The sequence below is a fragment of the Entelurus aequoreus genome, linkage group LG10 (assembly GCF_033978785.1).
Source record: "Entelurus aequoreus isolate RoL-2023_Sb linkage group LG10, RoL_Eaeq_v1.1, whole genome shotgun sequence".
In the NCBI taxonomy this organism is placed as follows: domain Eukaryota; kingdom Metazoa; phylum Chordata; class Actinopteri; order Syngnathiformes; family Syngnathidae; genus Entelurus; species Entelurus aequoreus.
Window position 1 is genome coordinate 57,208,493 of NC_084740.1, and position 27,767 is coordinate 57,236,259.

Below are 27,767 nucleotides of genomic sequence, written 5' to 3' on the forward strand. Positions count from 1 at the left end.
TGGTCATTTACAGGGTCGACGTGTGTCGATATGCATGTATTGTGTATGATCATTTACTGGCTCAACATGTGTGTATTTTGTGTTTGGTCTGTTGCAGCCTCGACATGTGTAGATAATGTAATGTATGTATGGTCATTTACAGGCTCGACGTGTATGTATGTATTTATTTTGTGTATGATCATTTACTGGCTCAACGTGTGTATTTTGTGTTTGGTCTGTTGCAGCCTCGACATGTGTAGATATGTATGTATGGTCATTTACAGGCTTGACGTGTACGTATGTATTTATTTTGTGTATGGTCATTTACAGGCATGACATGTGTCTATGTATGTATTTTGTGTATGGTCATTTACAGGCTCGACGTGTTGATGTTTATGTATTTTGTGTATGGTCATTTACAGGCTCGACATGTGTCTATGTATGTATTTTGTGTATGGTCATTTACATACTCGACATGTGTCTATGTATGTATTTTGTGTATGGTCATTTACAGGCTCGACATGTGTCTATGTATGTATTTTGTGTATGGTCATTTACAGGCACGACATGTGTCTATGTATGTATTTTGTGTATGGTCATTTACAGGCTCGACGTGTTGATTTTGTGTATGGTCATTTACATACTCGACATGTGTCTATGTATATATTTTGTGTATGGTCATTTACATACTCGACATGTGTCTATGTATGTATTTTGTGTATGGTCATTTACAGGCTCGACATGTGTCTGTGTCGATATGCGTGTATTTTGTGTATGGTCATTTACAGGCTCGACGTGTCGATATGCATGTATTTTGTGTATGGTCATTTACATACTCGACATGTGTCTATTTTGTGTATGGTCATTTACAGGCTCGACAGGTGTCTATGTATGTATTAGGGCTGCAAGTAACGATTAATTTGATAATCGATTAATCTGTCTATTACTTCGATTAATCAATTAATCGGATAAAAGAGACAAACTACATTTCTATCCTTTCCAGTATTTTATTGAAAAAAAAACAGCATACTGGCACCATACTTATTTTGATTATTGTTTCTCAGCTGTTTGTAAATGTTGCAGTTTATAAATAAAGGTTTATTTAAAAAAGAAAAAAAAAAGCTTCTGCGCATAGCATAGATCCAACGAATCAACGACTAAATTAATCGGCAACTATTTTTATAATTGATTTAATCGATTAGTTGTTGCAGCCATAGTATGTATGTATGTATTATGTGTATGGTCATTTACAGGCTTGACATGTGTCTATATGTATTTTGTGTATGGTCATTTACAGGCTTGACATGTGTCTATATGTATTTTGTGTATGGTCATTTACAGGCTTGACATGTGTCTATATGTATTTTGTGTATGGTCATTTACAGGCTCGACATCTGTCTATGTATGTATGTATGTATGTATTTTGTGTATCGTCATTTACAGGCTCGACATGTGTTGATATGCATGTATTTTGTGTATGGTCATTTACAGGCTCGACATGTGTTGATATGCATGTATTTTGTGTATGGTCATTTACAGGCTCGACATGTGTTGATATGCATGTATTTTGTGTATGGTCATTTACAGGCTCGACATGTGTTGATATGCATGTATTTTGTGTATGGTCATTTACAGGCTCGACATGTGTTGATATGCATGTATTTTGTGCATGGTCATTTACAGGCTCGACATGTGTCGATATGCATGTATTTTGTGTATGGTCATTTACAGGCTCGACATGTGTTGATATGCATGTATTTTGTGCATGGTCATTTACAGGCTCGACATGTGTTGATATGCATGTATTTTGTGTATGGTCATTTACAGGCTCGACATGTGTTGATATGCATGTATTTTGTGCATGGTCATTTACAGGGTCGACGTGTGTCGATATGCATGTATTGTGTATGATCATTTACTGGCTCAACATGTGTGTATTTTGTGTTTGGTCTGTTGCAGCCTCGACATGTGTAGATAATGTAATGTATGTATGGTCATTTACAGGCTCGACGTGTATGTATGTATTTATTTTGTGTATGATCATTTACTGGCTCAACGTGTGTATTTTGTGTTTGGTCTGTTGCAGCCTCGACATGTGTAGATATGTATGTATGGTCATTTACAGGCTTGACGTGTACGTATGTATTTATTTTGTGTATGGTCATTTACAGGCACGACATGTGTCTATGTATTTATTTTGTGTATGGTCATTTACAGGCACGACATGTGTCTATGTATGTATTTTGTGTATGGTCATTTACAGGCTCGACGTGTTGATGTTTATGTATTTTGTGTATGGTCATTTACATACTCGACATGTGTCTATGTATGTATTTTGTGTATGGTCATTTACATACTCGACATGTGTCTATGTATGTATTTTGTGTATGGTCATTTACAGGCACGACATGTGTCTATGTATGTATTTTGTGTATGGTCATTTACAGGCACGACATGTGTCTATGTATGTATTTTGTGTATGGTCATTTACAGGCTCGACGTGTTGATGTTTATGTATTTTGTGTATGGTCATTTACATACTCGACATGTGTCTATGTATGTATTTTGTGTATGGTCATTTACATACTCGACATGTGTCTATGTATGTATTTTGTGTATGGTCATTTACAGGCACGACATGTGTCTATGTATGTATTTTGTGTATGGTCATTTACAGGCTCGACGTGTTGATGTTGTTGTATTTTGTGTATGGTCATTTACAGGCTCGACATGTGTCTATGTATTTTGTGTATGGTCATTTACAGGCTCGACATGTGTTGATGTACTGTATGTATTTTGTGTATGGTCATTTACAGGCTCAACATGTGTCTATGTATGTATTAGGGCTGCAAGTAACTATTGATTTGATAATCGATTAATCTGTCTATTACTTCGATTAATCAATTAATAATCGGATAAAAGAGACAAACTACATTTCTATCCTTTCCAGTATTTTATTGAAAAAAAAACCCAGCATACTGGCACCATACTTATTTTGATTATTGTTTCTCAGCTGTTTGTAAATGTTGCAGTTTATAAATAAAGGTTTATTTAAAAAAGAAAAAAAAAAGCTTCTGCGCATAGCATAGGTCCAACGAATCAACGACTAAATTAATCGGCAACTATTTTTATAATCGATTTAATTGAATAGTTGTTGCAGCCCTAGTATGTATGTATGTATTTTGTGTATGGTCATTTACAGGCTCGACATGTGTTGATATGCATGTATTTTGTGCATGGTCATTTACAGGCTCGACATGTGTTGATATGCATGTATTTTGTGCATGGTCATTTACAGGCTCGACATGTGTTGATATGCATGTATTTTGTGCATGGTCATTTACAGGCTCGACATGTGTTGATATGCATGTATTTTGTGCATGGTCATTTACAGGCTCGACGTGTGTCGATATGCATGTATTGTGTATGATCATTTACTGGCTCAACATGTGTGTATTTTGTGTTTGGTCTGTTGCAGCCTCGACATGTGTATATATGTATGTATGGTCATTTACAGGCTCGACGTGTGTATTTTGTGTATGGTCTGTTGCAGCCTCGACATGTGTAGATATGTATGTATTTATTTTGTTTATGGTCATTTACAGGCTCGATGTGTGTCGATATGCATGTATTGTGTATGATCATTTACTGGCTCAACATGTGTGTATTTTGTGTATGGTCTGTTGCAGCCTCGACATGTGTAGATATGTATGTATTTATTTTGTTTATGGTCATTTACAGGCTCGATGTGTGTCGATATGCATGTATTGTGTATGATCATTTACTGGCTCAACATGTGTGTATTTTGTGTATGGTCTGTTGCAGCCTCGGCATGTGTAGATATGTATTTATGTATGGTCATTTACAGGCTCGACGTGTATGTATGTATTTATTTTGTTTATGGTCATTTACAGGCTCGACGTGTATGTATGTATGTATTTATTTTGTGTATGGTCATTTACAGGCTCGACGTGTATGTATGTATTATGTTTATGGTCATTTACAGGCTCGACGTGTGTCGATATGCATGTATTGTGTATGATCATTTACTGGCTCAACATGTGTGTATTTTGTGTTTGGTCTGTTGCAGCCTCGACATGTGTAGATATGTATGTATGGTCATTTACAGGCTCGACGTGTGTATTTTGTGTATGGTCTGTTGCAGCCTCGACATGTGTAGATATGTATGTATTTATTTTGTTTATGGTCATTTACAGGCTCGACGTGTGTCTATGCATGTATTGTGTATGATAATTTACTGGCTCAACATGTGTGTATTTTGTGTTTGGTCTGTTGCAGCCTCGACGTGTGTAGATATGTATGTATGTATGGTCATTTACAGGCTCGACGTGTGTATTTTGTGTATGGTCTGTTGCAGCCTCGACATGTGTAGATATGTATTTATTTATTTTGTTTATGGTCATTTACAGGCTTGACGTGTGTGTGTGTGTGTGTGTGTGTGTGTGTGTGTGTGTGTGTGTGTGTGTGTGTGTGTGTGTGTATCAGTGGAGGCTGGTGACTTCCAGAATTGAGGAGGCCATTTTTTTCCGCTTGCTCACTTCACTCGCGATGGAATGTTCCCTGTTCTCTTATCTGTCTTTGTGCTGGCCAAAGGCATACTATTTGGAGTGTAAGCTACAGTCAGAAAGTTCTTGCTGATGCAATTCATTGTGCAGAGCTTAGCCTTGTGCCTTCCTGAAGAAATTACATTGCTGTAAGTCTATGAGCCTGCCTGATAATTAAGCTGAGAAATGACATTTGGATGTTATATAAACGCCAAGTGAACATGTGTAAAAGGCAGGAATTTTAATTATGTAGTTAAAAACAATTTTGTTTAGCTTACATTTTTCATTCTTCTACAGCTTCAACATGTAATCACCAATTTAATCAAGTTTAGCATATAAAAAAGATAAGATAACACTTTCTTTATCATATGTAGTTTTATTCAATATATTTAATATAAAATATGTAAAAATATGGTTCCAGTTGGCTTTATCTGCTGAGAAACACAGACAAAATGGAGTGTTATTACTACTGAGAACTAGTGGTGTAACACTGGTAGAGACATCTAATTAGTTCAACTCACATCTGGTTTAGCTGAGGGGCGGCATGCTCTCTCCTGGACTCCACTCCACAGGTTGGTGCTGGCTTCATTTCCGAGGTCGTTTTAAGCAAAAGTATTTGGCTATATGAGCTATAAACTTCACGGATGATAGCCAGGGGTGTTCTCTAAATTTCCTGAAAAGCACAAGTTGATAGGACACTCGTAGCCACTATGGCGAGTGTTTGTTTGACTGAAGTGGCTGGCGAATTCTCAAAATGGCTTCTGTGTTGATTAGGAAAGGAAAGGATTGATTCCAAATGAACCAGTAGCATGTGATTGGACGAACAAAATGTCAATCTTTCAGCCCTGGACACAATGCATGGTGAGGCCAGGCCTCCGTTGCCCACCCATTTTCAGTGATCTGGCCAATCACATATTGGCATGAAAAAGCATGCATTACATTGACTTCTATGAGAAGCTAATTTCCTAGGGGAGGCCTGGCCTCCCTTAATACAAACTGATAGGGAAATCTGGCCTGTTGCTTTACAATTGCAATATTGGGTTTTAGCCATGGGAACATTTAGATTTATGAACAAAACTAAAATAATATGAATATAAAAAATAAAAAATATGTTTTTTGTTAAAATAAATAAATAAAATAAATATATTTATTGTTTTTTTTAAATCTCTCTCTTCTCTCAAATTATTGGGGAGGCCAGGCCTCCTCCACCTCTATGGAGGAGCCTCCACTGGTGTGTATATGTGTGTATTTTGTGTATGGTAATTTACAGGCTCGACATTATGTATTTTGTGTATGGTCATTTACAGGCTCGACATGTGTTGATATGCATGTATTGTGTATGGTCATTTACAGGCTCAACATGTGTGTATTGTGTATGGTCTGTTGCAGCCTCGACATGTGTATGTATGTATGTATTTTGTGTATGGTCATTTACAGGCTGGAAATGTGTCGATGTATTTTGTGTATGTATGTATTTTGTATAGGGTCATTTACAGGCTCGACATGTGTCGATATGCATGTATTTTGTGTATGGTCATTTACAGGCTCGACGTGTTCTATGTATTTTGTGTATGGTCATTTATAGGCTCGAAATGTGTCTAAGCATGTATTTTGTATAGGGTCATTTACAGGCTCGACATGTGTCGATATGCATGTATTTAGTGTATGATCATTTACAGGCTCGACGTGTGTCGATATGCATGTATTGGTTATGGTCATTTACAGGCTCAACATGTGTGTATTTTGTGTATGGTCTGTTGCAGCCTCGACATGTGTAGATATGTATGTATGTATTTTGTGTATGGTCATTTACAGGCTCGACGTGTTGTATTTTGTGTATGGTCATTTATCGGCTCGAAATGTGTCGATATGCATGTAATTTGTGTATGGTCATTTGCAGGCTCGACATCTGTATGTATTTTGTGTATGGTCATTTGCAGGCTCGACATCTGTATGTATTTTGTGTATGGTCATTTACAGGCTCGACGTGTTGTATGTATTTTGTGTATGGTCATTTATAGGTTCGAAATGTGTCGATATGCATGTAATTTGTGTATGGTCATTTAAAGGCTCGTCGTGTGTCGATATGCATGTATTGGGTATGGTCATTTACAGGCTCAACATGTGTGTATTTTGTGTATGGTCTGTTGCAGCCTCGACATGTGTAGATATGTATGTATGTATGTATGTATGTATGTATGTATTTTGTGTATGGTCATTTACAGGCTCGACATGGGTCGATATGCATGTATTTTGTGTATGTATGGTCATTTACAGGCTCGACGTGTGTATGTATGTATTTTGTGTATGGTCATTTACAGGCTTGACATGTGTATGTATTTTGTGTATGGTCATTTACAGGCTCGACATGTGTCGAAGTATATGTATTTTGTGTATGGTCATTTACAGGCTCAACATGTGTATATGTATTTTGTGTATGGTTATTTACAGGCTCGACGTGTCGAAGTATATGTATTTTGTGTATGGTCATTTACAGGCTCAACATGTGTATATGTATATTGTGTATGGTCATTTACAGGCTCGACATGTGTGTATGTATTTTGTGTATGGTCATTTACAGGCTCGACATGTGTGTATGTATTTTGTGTATGGTCATTTACAGGCTCGACGTATTGATGTATATGTATGGTCATTTACAGGCTCAACATGTCTATGTATTTTGTTTATGGTCATTTATTTGGGCTATAGATAGATATAGATATTAATCTACCGCCCAATGGACACCAAGTTTTTTAAGGAGAGCAACATTTTACAACTCAATTCTCATACCTCTTCAGTAAAATCATCCGCAGCCATGGAGTGCTACCGAGTCATACCAAAGACTATACAAATGGGACCAATTACCTCCCTGCTTGGCACTCAGCATCAAGGGTTGGAATTGGGGGTTAAATCATCAAAAATGATTCCCGGGCTGCTCACTGCTCCCCTCACCCCCCCAGGGGGTGAACAAGTGGATTAGTCAAATGCAGAGGACACATTTCACCACACCTAGCGTGTGTGTGTGTGTGTGTGTGTGTGTGTGTGTGTGTGTGTGTGTGTGTGTGTGTGTGTGTGTGTGTGTGAGAGAGAGACAATCATTGGTACTTTAACTTAACGCCCAGACACCTGCCAAGTTTTCCTCTACTCTTACTGCCACCCAAAACACCAGGGCAGGTGAGATGCTGTCATCAGAATCAGAGGAGCTTACGGTCGTGTTCAACTCCAACTGCCTTTCTGTTCTGGACTCTATTGCCCCTCTCAAGCTGAAAAAGCCCAAACCCAAGACTATGGCTTGGCTCAACGAGACCACCAGAGCAGAGAGAAGAGCATGGAGACAGGCGGAGGTGGAAGAAAGATGGCCTGCATGTTTCTCTTGAGATACTGAGGGACAGACAAGAGCTACCACAGGGGGGGTTAAAGGTGAGAGACAAGTTATTTGCCAGTCTCATTACCAATGCTCCAAACTCCAGAATTGTATTCAGAACCATCAATTCTGTTTGCCCTCCCACCACTGTTATCCAGGATGTATCCCCTACAAAGTGTGATGAGTTTGTTGTTTTCCTCAGATAAAATAAACATCAGAAGTGACATCCCACCTTTGACCCGGGACTTGGCTGTTACTCTGAGATGCTCATCCACTTTCTCCATGTTCAGCTCCCTCTCTAAGATGGCTGCTGCCTTGAGACCATCCCCTCCCCCTCAGGACCCTGTCCCTGCCCCTCTCCTTAAGGAGGTTTTTGATGCACCCCAGCAACTACAGACCCATTTCAAAATTACCATTTCTGTCTAAACTGTTAAAGGCTGTCTTCAGCCAGCTGCAACCCTATCTCCAACAAAACACACTGAAGAAGTTTCCGTCCGCATTTAGGGCTGGTCACAGCACTGCCTCTGCCCTCCTTGAAGGTGTTAAACGACCTACTCCTCATCACTAACTCTGGGAAATATGCTACACTGTTTCTCCTGGACCTCAGTGCAGCGTTCGATACTATAGACCATTCTATTCTCCTGTACCGCCTCCAACAGGGGGTCGGCATCACTAACATTGTCCTGGTTTACGTCTTCCCTCAACAACGAAACCTTCTCTGTGAACAGGGCCAACCATTCCTCCTGCTGTGCCAACCTCATCTGTGGGGTCCCTCAGGGCTCAATGCTGGGTTCCATTCTGTTCTCCATCTACATGCTCCCCCTCAGCCAAGTCATTCATCGCCATAAAATGTCACTGCTACGCTGACTACACTAAATCTATCTTCCACTCAAGACAGACGATCCCTCTGGGCTGGACCGTTTGAAGGACTGCTTGCGGGACATAAAGGAGTGGATGTCACAAAACTTCCTGCAGCTCAATGACACCAAGAGTGAAATTCTTCTGTTCGGGAACTCCATTTCAGTCAGTCAGATCAGAAATAATTTAGGAAGTTTGGCCACCCTTGAAAAACCCCACGTCAAAAACCTTGGTCATATTAGACTGATCTCAAGTTTGACAAGCAAGTGAAATCTGTGGTGAAATCCTGTTTTTTTTCCAACTGTGCACAATAGCAAAGATCAAGTCTTTCCTCTCCCCCAGTGACTTACGGAGGGTCGTGTTAATGCTCATCTTCTCCAGACTGGACTATTGGAATGCCCTCTATGCTGGGGTCACTGACAAGACCATCTATAGCATGCAGTTGGTACAAAATGCTGGTGACAGGCACAAAAATGAGGGAACACATTTCTCCCATCCTCTCCTCCCTTCCCTGGCTCCCAGTGAAGCGCATAGTGAAATTTAAGATCATTACGTATGTCTTCAAAGCGCTCCGTGGTCTCGCCCCAGCTTACATCAAACATCTCCTGGACCAACCTACCAGCTCCAGGCTTGGTCGTTGCCTTAGATCTGACAACCAGATGACCCTGGAGGTCCCACGGTCAAACCTAGTGACAAAGGTAGACTGCGCTTTCTCAGTGATGGTACCTGGGCTATGGAATAAGCTCCCTCTGAATGTCAAGTCCGCCACCACTCTGGACTCTTTTAGAACACAGCTTAAAACTCACCTCTTTGCCGCGGATGATTTTTAATTTATGTGTTCGTGTGTCTTAAATGTTTGTTCTAGATTCCTTTGTGTGTCTTTGTTCCTGTTTTTTTGTTTTTCTACTCAGGCTGCGCTCCGGGCTGATGTAACAGTTGGTTGAGGGGGGTGCATAAATGAAAATATCAGTCAATTTTGGGGGGTCGGTTCATCTACAATACAAGGTCAATTTTGGGGGGTCTGGTCATCTACAATACAAGGTCAATTTTGGGGGGTCTGGTCATCTACAATACAAGGTCAATATGTATTTAATTTGTCCTCATGGTTTTTGTTATCTACAAGGTCAATTTTGGGGGTCTGGTCATCTACAATACAAGATACATTTTGGGGGGTCTGGTCGTCTACAATACAAGGTCAATATGTATTTAATTTGTCCTCATGGTTTTTGCTATCTACAAGGTCAATTTTGGGGGGTCTGGTTATCTACAATACAAGGTCAATTTTGGGGGGTCTGGTTGTCTACAATACAAGGTCAATATGTATTTAATTTGTCCTCATGGTTTTTGTTATCTACAAGGTCAATTTTGGGGGGTCTGGTCGTCTACAAAACAAGGTCAATATGTATTTAATTTGTCCTCATGGTCTTTGTTATCTACAAGGTCAATTTTGGGGGGGGTCTGTTCATCTACAATACAAGGTCAATTTTGGGGGGTCTGGTCATCTACAATACAAGGTCAATATGTATTTAATTTGTCCTCATGGTTTTTGTTATCTACAAGGTCAATTTTGGGGGGTCTGGTTATCTACAAGATACATTTTGGGGGGTCTGGTCGTCTACAGTACAAGGTCAATATGTATTTAATTTGTGTCCTCATGGTTTTTGTTTCCTCATGGTTTTTGTTATCTACAAGGTCAATATTGGGGGGGTGTTTCCCCCTCTACAAGGTCAATATTGGTTTATTCCGCAATGCAACTACACTACATAACTCTTACCCAATGTTCATTCATTCATTCATGTGTTACTCATTTATCATTCTTACACCATGCACTGCTACAACATTACACAATGTGTTATGGGTCACACTCCTGCTGCCTCTCCTCCTGCTGTGCACACTGAGCGCACCGCGGGCCACACCAACAGGCGTTCCCTCTCCGCTGCGGGCGTGCCTCCGCAAGAGATCTGCAATCAACACACCTGCCCGTGATGAGCGACCAGCCTTCATAAGCCAGCGCGTCTTGAGATCCGGTGCCAGAACGTAGATTCTCCTACCAGTACAGTAAGCCAACACGTCTCCAGCCTTCTCTCTCCCTGTGTTCCCTTCCTGTCGTGTTCACGGTCTCTCGTGTTGTGTCGTCCTCCAGCTTCCTCGTCGTCGAGATGTGTGTCTCGTCTACCTGGACCCCCTTTGGATTCCCTCTTGCCTTCCTGGACTAAGGCCTCGCTCCTGCCCTCTGACGTCCGAGCCTGCTTTTCCCCTTTTGGACTTCTGCCTCGATCTCAACACGCACACTCAACGCCCTCTGGTGACCATGCTCAGATAATAGCTACACATAGTCACACTACATCTCTTTAAGCTAATCACACACTGCACTCACATACTGAGCTGTCAATAAACACGCTGACAGCTAACTACATCATTGCCTCTCTGTAGTCTTTTTCTCCCGCTGTTCCGTCACACAATGTTATATATTTTTTCATTCATTCGTTCATTCATTCATGTGTTATCATTCGTACACCATGCACCGCAACAACACTACACAACTCTTACACAATGTTATCTATGTATTGATTCATTCATGTTACTAATTTATCATTTTTACACCATGCACCGCAACACTAACCAACACTCACACAATGTTATTTGTTCATTACTTTATTCATTCATAATCAATCAAAGTTTGTTATACAGCCCTAAATCACAAGTGTCTCAAAGGGCTCCACAAGCCACAATGACATCCTCTGCACAGATCCCACATAAAGGCAAGAAAAAACTCAACCCAATGGGATGACAATGAGAAACCTTGGGAGGGGACTGCACTGTAAAGGACGTTGATTGGATCCAGCATATTATTGTGAGAGTCCAGTCCATAGTGGATCTAGTTAATAGTGTGAGAGTCCAGTCCATAGTGGATCTAGTTAATAGTGTGTGAGTCCAGTACATAGTGGATCTAGTTAATAGTGTGTGAGTCCAGTCCATAGTGGATCTAGTTAATAGTGTGAGAGTCCAGTCCATAGTGGATCTAGTTAATAGTGTGAGAGTCCAGTCCATAGTGGATCTAGTTAATAGTGTGAGAGTCCAGTCCATAGTGGATCTAGTTAATAGTGTGAGAGTCCAGTCCATAGTGGATCTAGTTAATAGTGTGTGAGTCCAGTCCATAGTGGATCTAGTTAACAGTGTGTGAGTCCAGTCCATAGTGGATCTAGTTAATAGTGTGAGAGTCCAGTCCACAGTGGCGCCAGCAGGAGATCATCTTGAGTGGAGACAGTTCAGCACCACAGAAGTCTCCAACTGATGCACAGATGAATGGTACACCCTGGGTCCCAACTTTGGACAGCTAGCGCGTCATCTGTGGTCACCGAAGGAGAGGGGGGCAGAGCAGAAAAGAAACGGCATAACCAGTCTAAAAAAGGGGCGTCTATTTAATGGCTACAGTATACAAATGAGTTTTAAGATGGGACTTAAATGCTTCTACTGAGGTAGCATATCTAACTGTTACTGCTAGAACATTCCAGAGTACTGGAGCCCTAATAGAAAACGCTCTATAGCCTTCGAATTTTATAAGGTAATGATCGGACATTACATTAGTATACAAGAGTATCATAACTTTGGATAGATAACAGCCAGGTCGAGAGGCAGTGGTGTGACAGACCTCATAGTAAGCACCTCAAACGATTTATATTTATTATTTAGGTTAGGGGTAAGGTTAAAGTTTTCATTGTATATTAGTGCGACCCATCCCACCCCTTTTTAAGGGGACGGGCAATATGTGCATTCGTATAGTTAGGAGGAGATGCTTCATTTAGTGCAAAAAAATCATCTGGTTTGAGCCAGGTTTCGCTAAGACCAATGACGTTAAGATTGTTGTCTCTAATGACCTCATTAACTAATAACGTTTTGGGAGACAATGATTGTATGTTTAAAAAGCCCATATAATAGGTATTGGGCCGTTTTGATTAGTTTTTGTTGAAATTATCCATAGTAGCAATATTAATAATGTTGCGTTTATTATGCGTAGTGCACTTTAATAGTTTCGACCATATCTAGGAATTGATATGACGGGAATTTTCAGATTTTTTGCTTGGTGCTGCGATAAACTGAACACATCATAATTTGCCACCTCAGTAGAATGCATGTCTACCTCTGACAGTCACAACAGAAAAAAACATTATGTGAGTTGTGTATTATTCTAAGAGAATTGCTATGCGTACAGGGATTATTCAGCCTGGCGCTGGCTAGTTCTATTTTAACTGACTCCTCACCCGGACTAGCAGACTCTGTAATTGCCTGTGATTATGATGGATGCTATGGAAAGCAGCGCTAAGATCAAAAAGCAGCAACATGGATGACTCATCAGCATCCATCGTTAGCAATAGATCATTAGTCATTTTTGTCTCTGTAGTAATTTGCCCTGAAACCCGACTGAAAGGGTTCACAGAGATTGTTAGACGCTAAGTGTTCATTTAGCTGCTGTGCAACAATTTTTTTGAGGATTTTCGAAATAAAGGGAAGGTGGGACAGTTTACCATGAGATCAGGTCAATTAATGTTACTAATTTATCATTCTTACACCATATAATATGTTGTGGTCTTAAAGTATTTTGGGTTGAGATGAAAAGAGATGAAAGTGTTACCATGATGGTGAAAAAGAAAAAATATTTTAACTTAACACTTTGTTGTGTTGAAATTAAGCAGAGGAACATTAGAGAATGTTTCAATGTTTGTTTCCCAATTACATAATTCATCTTTTCCTCACGTTGTGTTCCAAACATATTATAATGTTCTTCTTTCAAAAGAAACCCAGGAGCTGCTCATTTGATTCTTTCCCAATGTGAATCCTGTCTTCAAAACCAATATCAATACACAAAGAAATATTACAATATATTTAAATATATATATTTGCTCGTTTCATTTATTTGCATTATTTTCAAACATGAACAATAACATTGACTGTAGTCGAAGCAAGATTATTGAATTTATTTAATAATACATTTTATTCAAATATCTTAACGAGTGAAGGCATCTCCTTCTGGTCCAATGAGGACCAAGCATGCTGATGGCACCATTCTAGCATTGTCCAATGAGGATGTAGCATGCTGACATCATTCCTTCTCGTCCAATGAGGATGAAGCACGCTGATGACATCATTCCAGCCTAGTCCTTCTCGTCTAATGAGGATGAAGCAAGCTGATGACATCATTCCAGCCCAGTCCTTCTCGTCCAATGAGGATGTAGCATGCTGACATCATTCCTGCCTTGTCCTTCTCGTCCAATGAGGATGAAGCACGCTGAGGACATCATTCCAGCCTCGTCCTTCTCGTCCAATGAGGATGAAGCACGCTGATGACATCATTCCAGCATTGTCCTTCTCGTCCAATGAGGATGAAGCCTGCTGATGACATCATTCCTACTTCATCCTTCTCATTCAATGAGGACGGAGCGTGGTGTTGACATCATTCCTGCCTCGTCCTTCTCGTCCAATGAGGACGTACCATGCTGATGACATCATTCCTGCCTCGTCCAATGAGGATGGAGCACCCTGATGACATTCCAGCCTCGTCCTTCTCGTCCAATGAGGATGAAGCACGCTGATGACATCATTTCTGCTTCGTCCTTCTCCTCTGAGGATGAAGCACGCTGATGACATCATTCCTGCCTCGTCCTTCTCGTCCAATGAGGACGAAGCATGCTGATGACATCATTCCAGCCTTGTCTCTCTTGTCCAATGAGGACGGAGCACGCTGATGACATCATTCCAGCCTCGTCCTTCTCGTCCATTGAGGATGAAGCACACTGATGACATCATTCCTGCTTCGTCCTTCTCGTCCAATGAGGACGGAGCACGGTGTTGACATCATTCCTGCCTCGTCCTTCTCGTCCAATGAGGATGAAGCATGCTGATGACATCATTCCTGCCTCGTCCTTCTCGTCCAATGAGGACGTACTATGCTGGTATACTTGCCAACCTTGAGATCTCCGAATTCGGGAGATTGGGGTGGGGTTAAGAGATGGAGTATATTTATAGCTAGAATTCACTGAAATTAAAGTATTTCTTATATAGTACAGTAAACAGTAATGAAAACACAGTTGTTCTACTAACTGTACTGTACTTGCTGCTTACTTAAAGAAAAATAATAAACCACTTACCTTTCACTATTTGAGTAGCTTTTGTTCTTTAATTTGCGTACTGGCGAGCGATCTCTGAATCCGGGAACATATCCTTCACGGATTTGTTGAAAACATCCGCAAATGAGAACGGAATGTTGCTTGCAGGTTGGCCCATAATAATGCGTTGCCGCCGCCTTCGTGCTTCTCTGACCGTTCATGAGTGACTATATCCATTGGGCCACCGTGTTATGGGTTATAGATACACCTATGGATAACTGAGACATATATAATAGTCTCCTTTTCAGGTGAGAGAGGATGCTAAAGGCAGTGCCTTTAAGGCACGCCCCCAATATTGTTTGTCTGGCTGGAAATGTTGGATATTATAACTTGCCATAGTTTTGAAGCAATGCATGATGGGAATCCGGATGTTGTGTGTCAATGTATTAACGTGCCGGCTGGAATAAACACACGCTAAGAAATAGCTCCGTGCCTGCCTACTTTATGGGATATAGATAAACCTATGGATAACGGAAACATCACCTTTTGTTTCAGGTACCAACATATAGCATATATCGCCATTCAGACTATAAATGCATAAATGGTATCAGTTTTGGGCCATATTACCCAGCCAAACTTGTGTGTGTGCTTATTGGAGGACATTTAGCGTTTATGTTTAGACATTTCCACAAGTGAACGCATTGCAGGACTGTTCATATTGAATATTTTGTGAAAGTCCATTTTGCCGACCGTAGCGGCTCTGGACACCCTATTAGTAAATGTGAAAAATATAGACACACAAATGTGCTATGTTGAACCACTTATGTTCTATTTCTTTACTGTAATACTTTGGTACACTTTGTCATCCATAACACAAAGCTGACACTAAGGCGGGGGTCGGCAACCCGCGGCTCTAGAGCCGCATGCGGCTCTAGAGCCGCATGCGGCTCTTTAGCACCGCCCTAGTGGCTCTCTGGAAATTTTTCAAAAATGTATGAAGAATGGAAAAAGATGAGGGGAAAAAAAATCTATTTTTTTGTTTTAGAATGTTTTCTGTAGGAGGACAAACATGACACAAACCTCGCTAATTGTTATAAATCCCACTGTTTATATTAAACATGCTTCACTGATTCGAGTATTTGGCGAGCGCAGTTTTCTCCTACTTATTTTGGCGGTCCTTGAACTCACCGTATAGTTTGTTTACATGTATAACTTTCTCCGACTTTCTAGGACGTGTTTTATGCCACTTTTTCTGTCTCATTTTGTCCACCACACTTTTAACGTTGTGCATCAGTGCACAAAGGTGAGTTTTGTTGATGTTATTGACTTGTGTGGAGTGCTAATCAGACATATTTGGTCACTGCATGACTGCAAGCTAATCGATGCTAACATGCTATTTAGGCTAGCGATGTGTACATATTGCATCATTATGCCTCATTTGTAGCTATATTTGAGGTCATTTAGTTTCCTTTAAGTCCTCTTAATTACATTTATATCTCATGACACATGTAATATGGCTTTTAATTTTTTGCGGCTCCAGACAGATTTGTTTTTGTATTTTTGGTCCAATATGGCTCTTTCAACATTTTGGGTTGCCGACCCCTGTACTAAGGCCATGTCCACTTGAACAGAGATACCTAATAAACACATACATATCTCTGTGTTTAGGCCTCTTGTCCTCTTTACAAATGCAGACTTTTGCAAGCGCAGGTCAAAGTGTAGAGTTCCAAAACTCTCCGCTGAGCGTATGCATGTACACGGCACAACCGGAGACTTGAGATGACGTCACGGTTGTGTCATTTCCAAGCTCAACAACACTGCCTTGCTGCCTTTAAACACACTATAAGATGATTTATTGTATGTTTGAACGTAAATATGCTGCTATTTTCACTCAACATTAATTAAAAAAAGACACATTAAAATGGGCTTTGCGACACTCCTGACAGTCAGCTGTTTTGGATATGATGGCTGTGGAACCTCCACCTGATGGCACAACTTTGACAAGCAAGACTTTTTGCTCTGTCATAAGAAAGGTGCAACATTATCTTATGTTTTTAGTCCTTGTTTAACGACAAGTCATGAAGTTAACTTACGTGTCTTGCTACCATTATTTTAGATTGAGCCGGGCGCGACCGTGCACAACGTGCAAGCAACAACAACAAAAAAACAATGTAACGTCATCCTTGTAGTGTGTACTGTTGTTAAAGACAATATACACTTCATTACACATGTACCATATCATTATATCCATGATTAAATGCTTTATAATTCCCTTAAACATGCAAAATGGTTTCCTAAAGGCCTACTGAAATTATTTTTTTTAATTTAAACAGGAATAGCAGATCCATTCTATGTGTCATACTTGATCATTTCTCGATATTGCCATATTTTTGCTGAAAGGATTTAGTAGAGAAAATCGACGATAAAGTTCGCAACTTTTGCTCGCTGATAATAAAAAAAAGCCTTGCCTGTACCGGAAGTAGCGTGACGTCACAGGAGCTAGTATTCCTCACAATTCCCCATTGTTTACAATGGAGCGAGAGAGATTCGGACCGAGAAAGTGATGATTACCCCATTAATTTGAGCGAAGATGAAAGATTCGTGGATGAGGAACGTTACAGTGAAGGACTTGAGAGGCAGTGATGGACATATCTTTTTTCGCTCTGACCGTAACTTAGGTACAAGCTGGCTCATTGGATTCCACACTCTCCTTTTTTTATTGTGGATCACGGATTTGTATTTTAAACCACCTCGGATACTATATCCTCTTGAAAATGAGAGTCGAGAACGCGAAATGGACATTCAGTGCCTTTTATCTCCACGACAATACACCGGCGAAATGCTTTAGCTACGAGCTAACGTGATAGCATCGTGCTTTAACTGCATATAGAAACAAAAAAATAAACCCCTGACTGGAAGGATAGATAGAAAATCAACAATACTATTAAACCGTGGACATGTAAATACACGGTTAATGCTTTCCAGGCTGGCGAAGGTTAACAATGCTGTGCTAACGACGCCATTGAAGCTAACTTAGCAACTTAGCAACGGGACCTCACAGAGCTATGCTAAAAACATTAGCTCTCCACCTACGTCAGCCAGCCCTCATCTACTCATCAACACCCGTGCTCACCTGCGTTCCAGCGATCGGCAGAAGGACGAAGGACTTCACCCGATGCGTTTGGCGGCCCAGAGGCGTAGGAAGTCAAGGTGAGGTCGGCGGCTAGCGCGGCTAGCGCTCCAACAAAGTCCTCCTGGTTGTGTTGCTGTAGTCCGCTGCTAATACACCGATCCCACCTACAACTGTCTTCTTCGCAGCCTTCATTGTTCATTAAACAAATTGCAAAAGATGTCCAGAATACTGTGGAATTATGAAATGAAAACAGAGCTTTTTGTATAGGATTCTACGGGGTACCATAACTTCCGTTACTCTGACTTCGTCACGCGCATACGTCATCACACCGCGACGTTTCAGCCGGATATTTCCCGGGAAGTTTTAAATGTCACTTTATAAGTTAACCCGGCCGTATTGGCATGTGTTGCAATGTTAAGATTTCATCATTGATATATAAACTATCAGACTGCGTGGTCGGTAGTAGTGGCTTTCAGTAGGCCTTTAGTGCGTGCTGATTTTAGAAAGAATGTGGACTTCACTGCACATGTAATACATCACCATGTTGCTGAACATGTTATAATTCTATCATTCGCTCTTTAATAATGTTCCCTGGGCTGTGTGTACGTTAAAGATAATGTACATGTCATTGTACGTCTAGTATATCAATATAAAAATAATAAGAGGTGTAATGCCACCATTTGTCAGGCTTCTGATTGGACACAATGTGCATGACAGCAGGTGTATGAGTTTGTGTAAGTTTTGTCTTTAATGTCTGTTTTGAGAAAAAAATTTTTACAAAATAAAAATATATCAAAACGGTGCCCGCATACTTTGACTTTTTGGTGAAAAAGTTTAGACACCCGTGTGTCAACATTTATATTCCAATAATTTCTTTGTTTAAATGCTTGTTCCCCTGACTTATGACTTTAAAAGCAAACATGTAAAGGTTGTTCTCCAAGTACCACTTTAGGAAAAACAACTTTGCTCTCCAAGTACCACCATAATGACCAACATTGAAATACAGTTTTGTAGTGGCCATAAGTATTCATTGAATATTTTTGCCCACAGTTTGAACAGTAACACTGTGTTTGCATATTTATGTCATTCTTTGTCATACCACAGTTAGAGAATCACTGGCTTAGGGAATTGTGTAATACTATCATGAGGTGATTATACATTAAAATGCATATTCATTCACTGTAACATGTGGTCCTAAATAAAGAGTATGTTGTAGTACATGTGTATGATTGTGCTGCGTTTCTCTCTCTAGGGATTACCTGGTAGTCCAGGGGCCAAAGGTGGACCTGGAGTTAAAAAGTAAGCACTATTAAATCAAACTTTTTACATTATGCACTTCACTTTTAACCACTTTTTCTCTTGCTAGGGCGAGCCTGGTCCCAGAGGTCATGCCGGCATGTCCGGAGGTAAATACTTTTGTCCATAACACTGACTCCAGATACTCACCTCATACGTGTAACTGCAGGGAGACCGAGGTCAGCGCGGTCCAGTGGGTCCACAAGGATTAGTCGGAAAGGCTGTAAGTTTTTTGCAATACATTGTGTTGAAAGTACAATACTTATTCATTGTTCTCATATATGACAGGGAAGCAAAGAAGAGAGGACCGATGGGTGTTCCTGGTGCTCAAGGTCTGAGTGGAACCAAAAGAGACAAGGTATGTGGTGAAAGAGTCCACCAGGGGGCAGTGTTTACTCAGGAGTTAAATACAAGTCATACATTCAAGCAAGATGAAATATTTCTGTCCTTGTAGTGCTACAGTACTTTGAATTTATTCTGAAGATAGTATAGTACATAAGTATTTATCAATACTTACAATTTCTTCTAAAGATAGTATAACATGTGTTTCTGTCCTTGTAGTACATCATTATGCTGTCTTTATTTTTTATTAAATCATAAAAAACACAAGATACACTTACAATTAGTGCACCAATCCACAAAATCTCCCTCCCCCATTTACACTCATTCACACAAAAGGGTTGTTTCTTTCTGTTATTAATATTCTGGTTCCTACATTATATAGCAATATATATCAATACAGTCTGCAAGGGATACAGTCCGTAAGCACACATGATTGTGCGTGCTGCTACTCCACTAATAGTACTAACCTTTAACACTTAATTTTACTCATTTTCATTAATTACTAGTTTCTCTGTAACTGTTTTTATATTGTTTTACTTTCTTTTTTATTCAAGAAAATGTTTTTAATATATTTATCTTATTTTATTTTATTAATTAAAAAAAAACAAAAAACGTATCTTTACCAGATCTGGTTGTCAATGAAATTAGATTGTTTAAAGCAGGGGTCACCAACCTTTTTGAAACCAAGAGCTACTTCTTGGGTACTGATTAATGCGAAGGGCTACCAGTTTGATACACACTTAAATAAATTGCCGAAAAGAGCCAATTTGCTCAATTTACCTTTAACTCTATGTTATTATTAATAATTAATGATATTTACACTTAATTGAACGGTTTAAAAGAGGAGAAAACACGAAAAAAATGACAATACAATTTTGAAACATAGTTTATCTTTAATTTCGACTCTTTAAAATTCAAAATTCAACCGACAAAAAGGAGAGAAAAACTAGCTAATTCGAATCTTTTTGAAAAAATAAAAAAAAATGTTTAAAAAAAATAATTAGTAATTTTTCCTGATTAAGATTAATTTTAGAATTTTGATGACATGTTTTAAATAGGTTAAAATACAATCTGCACTTTGTTAGAATATATAACAAATTGGACCAAGCTATATTTCTAACAAAGACAAATCATTATTCCTTCTAGATTTTCCAGAACAAAATTTTTAAAAGAAAATCAAAAGACTTTGAAATAAGATTTAAATTTGATTCTACAGATTTTCTAGATTTGCCAAAATATTTTTTTTTGAATTTTAATCATAGTATGTTTGAAGAAATATTTCACAAATATTCTTCATCGAAAAAACAGAAACTAAAATGAAGAATTAAATTAAAATGTATTTATTATTCTTTACAATAAAAATAATAAATTTACTTGAACATTGATTTAAATTGTCAGGAAAGAAGAGGAAGGAATTTAAAAGGTACAAAGGTATATGTGTTTAAAAAACCTAAAATCCTTTTTAAGGTTGTATTTTTTCTCTAAAATTGTCTTTCTGAAAGTTATAAGAGGCAAAGTAAAAAAAATAATGAATTTATTTAAACAAGTGAAGACCAAGTCTTTAAAATATTTTCTTGGATTTTCAAATTCTATTTGAGTTTTGTCTCTCTTAGAATTAAAAATGTCGGGCAAAGCGAGACCAGCTTGCTAGTAAATAAATACAATTTAAAAAATAGAGGCAGCTCACTGGTAAGTGCTGCTATTTGAGCTATTTTTAGAACAGGCCAGCGGGCTACTCATCTGGTCCTAACGGGCTACCTGGTGCCCGCGGGCACCGCGTTGGTGACCCCTGATCTATACACAAAATTACATTTTCATAATAAGCATTTATGTAAAGTTCAGATTATGTCCAGGTCGGACTCAGCAACACACACCTTCATTTATGTCCACTCAAATTAGGAAACACAACAACACATTGCATATATCTGTAAACAAAATTACATTTTCAAAATAAGCGTTTGAGGACTTCCCATCTCTTTTTTATGTTTTTTGGCACCATTATCGGTTTCAACCATAAAACTTTCTAAAGTTAAGAAATACTGAATACATGTTTTAAAGAGAATAATACTAAGTGTATATCTGTTTTTGGCCTTAAAATAAACCTTTTACAGAGTACTATAATTAAATTGACTAAGTCATGACTGTCAATGATCTCTCCTAAAATAATAGAAACCACATCAAGCTTCATAAACAAACCAATCCTTAAAGGCCTACTGAAATGATTTTTTTTTTATTTAAACGGGAATAGCAGATCCATTCTATGTGTCATACTTGATCATTTCACGATATTGCCATATTTTTGCTGAAAGGATTTAGTAGAGAAAATCGACGATAAAGTTCGCAACTTTTGCTCGCTGATAAAAAAGCCTTGCCTGTACCGGAAGTAGCGTGACGTCACAGGAGCTAGTATTCCTCACAATTCCCCATTGTTTACAATGGAGCGAGAGAGATTCGGACCGAGAAAGTGATGATTACCCCATTAATTTGAGCGAGGATGAAAGATTCGTAGATGAGGAACGTTACAGTGAAGGACTTGAGAGGCAGTGATGGACGTATCTTTTTTCGCTCTGACCGTAACTTAGGTACAAGCTGGCTCATTGGATTCCACACTCTCCTTTTTCTATTGTGGATCACGGATTTGTATGTTAAACCACCTCGGATACTATATCCTCTTGAAAATGAGAGTCGAGAACGCGAAATGGACATTCAGTGCCTTTTATCTCCACGACAATACATCGGCGAAATGCTTTAGCTACGAGCTAAAGTGATAGCATTGTGCTTTAACTGCATATAGAAACAAAAAAATAAACCCCTGACTGGAAGGATAGATAGAAAATCAACAATACTATTAAACAGTGGGCATGTAAATACACGGTTAATGCTTTCCAGGCTGGCGAAGGTTAACAATGCTGTGCTAACGACGCCATTGAAGCTAACTTAGCAACTTAGCAACGGGACCTCACAGAGCTATGCTAAAAACATTAGCTCTCCACCTACGCCAGCCAGCCCTCATCTACTCATCAACACCCGTGCTCACCTGCGTTCCAGCGATCGGCAGAAGGACGAAGGACTTCACCCGATGCGTTTGGTGGCCCGGAGACGTAGGAAGTCAAGGTGAGGTCGGCGGCTAGCGCTCCAACAAAGTCCTCCTGGTTGTGTTGCTGTAGTCCGCTGCTAATACACCGATCCCACCTACAACTGTCTTCTTCGCAGCCTTCATTGTTCATTAAACAAATTGCAAAAGATGTCCAGAATACTGTGGAATTATGAAATGAAAACAGAGCTTTTTGTATAGGATTCTACGGGGTACCATAACTTCCGTTACTCTGACTTCGTCACGCGCATACGTCATCATACCGCGACGTTTCAGCCGGATATTTCCCGGGAAGTTTTAAATGTCACTTTATAAGTTAACCCGGCCGTATTGGCATGTGTTGCAATGTTAAGATTTCATCATTGATATATAAACTATCAGACTGCGTGGTCGGTAGTAGTGGCTTTCAGTAGGCCTTTAAGTCTTGTCTTAAGACCCACTTTTATTCTTTGGCTTTTAACACTACGTGAGTTGTGTGGTCTTCTGTCCTCTGTTGTCTTCTGTGTTTTTTGTATTTTAAAATACATTTTGATTTCTATTTTACTGTTTTAATTGGTTTCACCCTTTAAAATCGTTTTTAATCTTTTTTTTTTTTTTAATATTTTTATATTGGTTTTCTATTCATTTATTTTTTGTTTTTATTCAGTCATTGGTGGAGCATAATATTGTTTTTTAATATTGTTTTTAACATGGCCGTGCAGCCAAACATTCTTGTTGTGTAAATGTGCTATATAAATAAAGTGGATTGGATTGGATTGATAAGTATGGAGACAAAGACCAAATACCTCTTAATAGAGGTATTGTCCCAGAGATGTATCCATTATTGATGATTCTACAGTTATTTTTAATATATAGCGTCTTGATCCAGTGTAATAAGGTGTTGTCAAAATAGAAAAAAACTAAGCTTTTACAAATAAAATCTAAGCTAATTTTGTCAAATGCCTTCTCCAGGTTGGCTACAAAAATGATTCCTCTTTTATTTTCCATATTATAATTGTTTATGATTTCTAATAACTGTCTAATATTGTTTCCTATGTTTCTTCCTTGTAGGAAACCTGATTGATCTTGGTGAATAATATTTGACCCTAACCCTGACCCTAATATTTGACAAAACAGACTTAAGTTGTGTAGCCAAACATTTTGCCAGGATCTTAGCATCGTAACACTGAAATGTAATTGGTCTCCAATTTTTTAGATAAACTGGGTCTTTATACTGACAATTTATTTCCTGTTTCAATAATAAAGAATTAAGACCTTCTGTTTGAGTGTTAGACAAAAAACCTGTTTTATATGAGTAATTATAACTACAAAAGCAGTAGTTTCTTAACCTCTTTATAAAATACTTGTCAAACCTCAATAGGTATTCCATCTAATCCTGGGGTTTTCCCTGGATGAAAAGACTTAACGGCTTCCACAAGTTATTCCTCTCTAATGAGGCCTTCACATGAATGGCTTTCTTCTGAATTCAATTTTCTTTCATAATTTTCTGGAAACATTTTTTTAGTTTCAGGAGGGATTACTGGATTAGAAAAAATATTTCCAAAGTAATTTTCCATTTCTTTCAACAACGTGGTGTGTTTATCCAATACCTTTCCATTTGTTTTATTAAGTTTGGAAATGTTATTTTTAGAACTATTTTTTGTTAGGATATTTAAAAATTATTTTGAACACTTCTCACCTTTTTTCATCCAGATTGCTCTATGGCAGTCACAACTTTAAAATAATTGTTTTTCAACTAAGTGTGCTAACTCCTCTTGTTTGGCTGTAGATGAATTCAGTTGCCCAGTAATTAGATCAGGGGTCACCAACCTTTTTGAAACCAAGAGCTACTTCTTGGGTACAGATTAATGCGAAGGGGTACCAGTTTGAGACACACTTAAATAAATTGCCAGAAATAGCCAATTTGCTCAATGTACCTTTAACTCTATGTTATTATTAATAATTAATTATATTTACACTTAATTGAACGGTTTAAAAGAGGAGAAAACACGGAAAAAAAGACTATTACATTTTGAAACATAGTTTATCTTCAATTTCGACTCTTTAAAATTCAAAATTCAACCAAAAAAAAGGAAAAGAAAAACTAGCTAATTCGAATCTTTTTGAAAAAATTAAAAAAATAATTTATGGAACATCATTAGTAATTTTGATTAAGATTAATTTTAGAATTTTGATGACATGTTTTAAATAGGTTAAAATCCAATCTGCACTTTGTTAGAATATATAACAAATTGGACCAAGCGATGAGGTGGCGACTTGTCCAGGGTGTACCCCGCCTTCCGCCCGATTGTAGCTGAGATAGGCTCCAGCGCCCCCGCGACCCCAAAGGGAATAAGCGGTAGAAGATGGATGGATGGATGGACCAAGCTATATTTCTAACAAAGACAAATAATTATTTCTTCTAGATTTTCCAGAACAACAATTTTAAAAGAAATTCAAAAGACTTTGAAATAAGATTTAAATTTGATTCTACAGATTTTCTAGATTTGCCAGAATAATTTTTTTGAATTTTAATCATAATAAATTTGAAGAAATATTTCACAAATATTCTTCGTCGAAAAAACAGAAGCTAAAATGAAGAATTTAATTTAAATTTATTTATTATTCTTTACAATAAAAAAAAAAAAAAATACTTGAACATTGATTTAAATTGTCAGGAAAGAAGAGGAAGGAATTTAAAAGGTATATGTGTTTAAAAATCCTAAAATCATTTTTAAGGTTGTATTTTTTCTCTAAAATTGTCTTTCTGAAAGTTATAAGAAGCAAAGTAAAAAAAATAATGAATTTATTTAAACAAGTGAAGACCAAGTCTTTAAAATATTTTCTTGGATTTTCAAATTCTATTTGAGTTTTGTCTCTATAGAATTAAAAATGTCGGGCAAAGCGAGACCAGATTGCTAGTAAATAAATAAAATTTAAAAAATAGAGGCAGCTCACTGGTAAGTGCTGCTATTTGAGCTATTTTTAGAACAGGCCAGCGGGCTACTCATCTGGTCCTTACGGGCACCGCGTTGGTGACCCATGAATTAGATTATTATTACTATCAATGTTTTTTTGTAAATCCTCAATTTCTTTCTTTAATTCCTATTCTGACATTTTAAGTATTTTTTTTTCCCCATGAAGAGTACGCAATGGCATATCCCCTAAAACATTTGAAGGCTTCCCAGACTATTTGGGGATTTGATGATCCTACTTTATTCTTAAATAAGTCAGTAATAAATTGCTTAGTTTTTTCAATAAATTCATCATCCTGTAGAAGTATTTGATTAAACTTCCAATATCTGGGCCCCCGTGTATTATCTCCAATTGCAATATTTAATCCTATACAATTATGATCAGAACGCAATGTATCATCGATTGATATTGCAGTCACTTTGTTTAGCAATGAAAATGATATCAATAAAATAGTCAAGACGACTTGCCTGGTTTTGTCTTCTCCATGTATACTGTACTAACCTAGGATTTTTGAATCTCCAGATATCAATTAAATTAATGCATCCATAACATTTTGAATCTTTTATAAAGATTGAGGATGATAATCCATTGAAAAAGTCCCTTTTTGGTCCAGAACTTTATCCAAGGTAACATTAAAGTCCCCTACAGTAATAATTTCCCCTTGTTGTTCTTGCAACATGTCACTTATTTCTTCAAAAAAGGAAGGTTCATCAACATTTGGCCCATACAAATTCAAAACACATCGTTTGACCCTGAATTATCATATTTAATATTAACCAGCGTCCTTGTGAGTTTTTCCATAGAGTTAAATTGAAAATTAAAACATTTGATCAAAATCATAACCAGTGTTGGGTTAGTTACTAAAAACCAGTAACTAGTTACTTTATTTCAAAAGTAACTCTTTACTTCCTGTCAATGAGAAAGGACGCAAAGAAAAAAAGCTCCGCTTCTGCTACCGGAGTTTTTGTTAAGTCTGAAGATTTTGACCACTGATTTGCGATCACAGCCACAGGAGAGTCACCTGGCATCTTCCATCTGATTTTGGTCAGTTGAGAGGCACTGATACGCTGAAATAAGGCGAGTGGAAGAGCCGTTAGCCTCAAGCCAACGGCGCCTCCCGCAGTTCAAAGCGGTTGCCTAGCTACCAAAAGCTACGGCGAGTTTACAGCTGTTTTAAAGTGATTCCGACGTCGCAGAGTGATATAAGTTGACAGGCTGACACCTCAAATTGATCTCTGAACGGCGCAAGGTACGAAATTGTTGAAAAAACAAGTTAAAAGTGCCGCAAGTTGCTAAAGAAGTAACTGCCGTTAAGACATAAGAGGCACTGACGTCAGCGACTGCCTCGATGCGAAAAGCTAAAGGAAAGACTGAAATCCCGAAACCTTCGGGGTCAACTGACACAGAACACAACTGGGAACAAGATTTGAGGCTGGATACAGGACACGATGGGAATGAAGAGGCGATACTACAAAAACTATTCCATGAATTTAAAGAAGTGATAGAAGAATGGAAAGAAATGATGGATGGATGGAAATAAATGATGGGTGAATGGAAAGAAGATATGAAAGAAATGAAAGAAGAAATGGTTGAAATGAAAAAAGATCTGAGAAAAGCAACAACAGAACAGAAACAAGATGTGAAAAGTCTGCAGCAACATATAGAAAGTCTGCAAACTCAGAATAACTCCAGAAATAATGAAGCCACTGAAATGAGCAAACAAATGAAGACCCTTCAAGAAGACAACAACAATGGATAAACGAATGAATGATATCATCGTGACAGGGCACCGAATTAAACCAAGATCCTATGCGAAAGCTGTGAATAATGAAGGTGAACCAGATGAAATGGATATGGTCTCAGCAGAACAGCAAGTGGTCAACTTTCTGCAATCAAAAGAAATTGAAATTGACATTAATACCATCGAAACATGCATCCCACTGAACGGAAGAAACAACAACGCCACTCCAGTCGTGCTCGTGAAACTCGTAAACAGAAAATCTAAAATGGCATTGCTGAGACAGGGAAAGAAGCTGAAGGGAACACATGTGTACATGAATGAGCATCTCACAAAACG

At 38.5% G+C, this 27,767-nt stretch overlaps 1 long non-coding RNA gene across 1 annotated transcript in view; it reads left to right on the forward strand.

The window, feature by feature from the left end:
- LOC133658834 (uncharacterized) overlaps positions 1-27,767 on the forward strand; it is a 74,086-nt gene that overhangs the window by 4,369 nt on the left and 41,950 nt on the right. Inside the window, exons 2-5 of the long non-coding RNA XR_009827539.1 lie at positions 19,256-19,302; positions 19,370-19,409; positions 19,469-19,522; positions 19,588-19,657. This is a non-coding gene — a long non-coding RNA (uncharacterized LOC133658834). The remainder of the gene's footprint in view (positions 1-19,255; positions 19,303-19,369; positions 19,410-19,468; positions 19,523-19,587; positions 19,658-27,767) is intronic.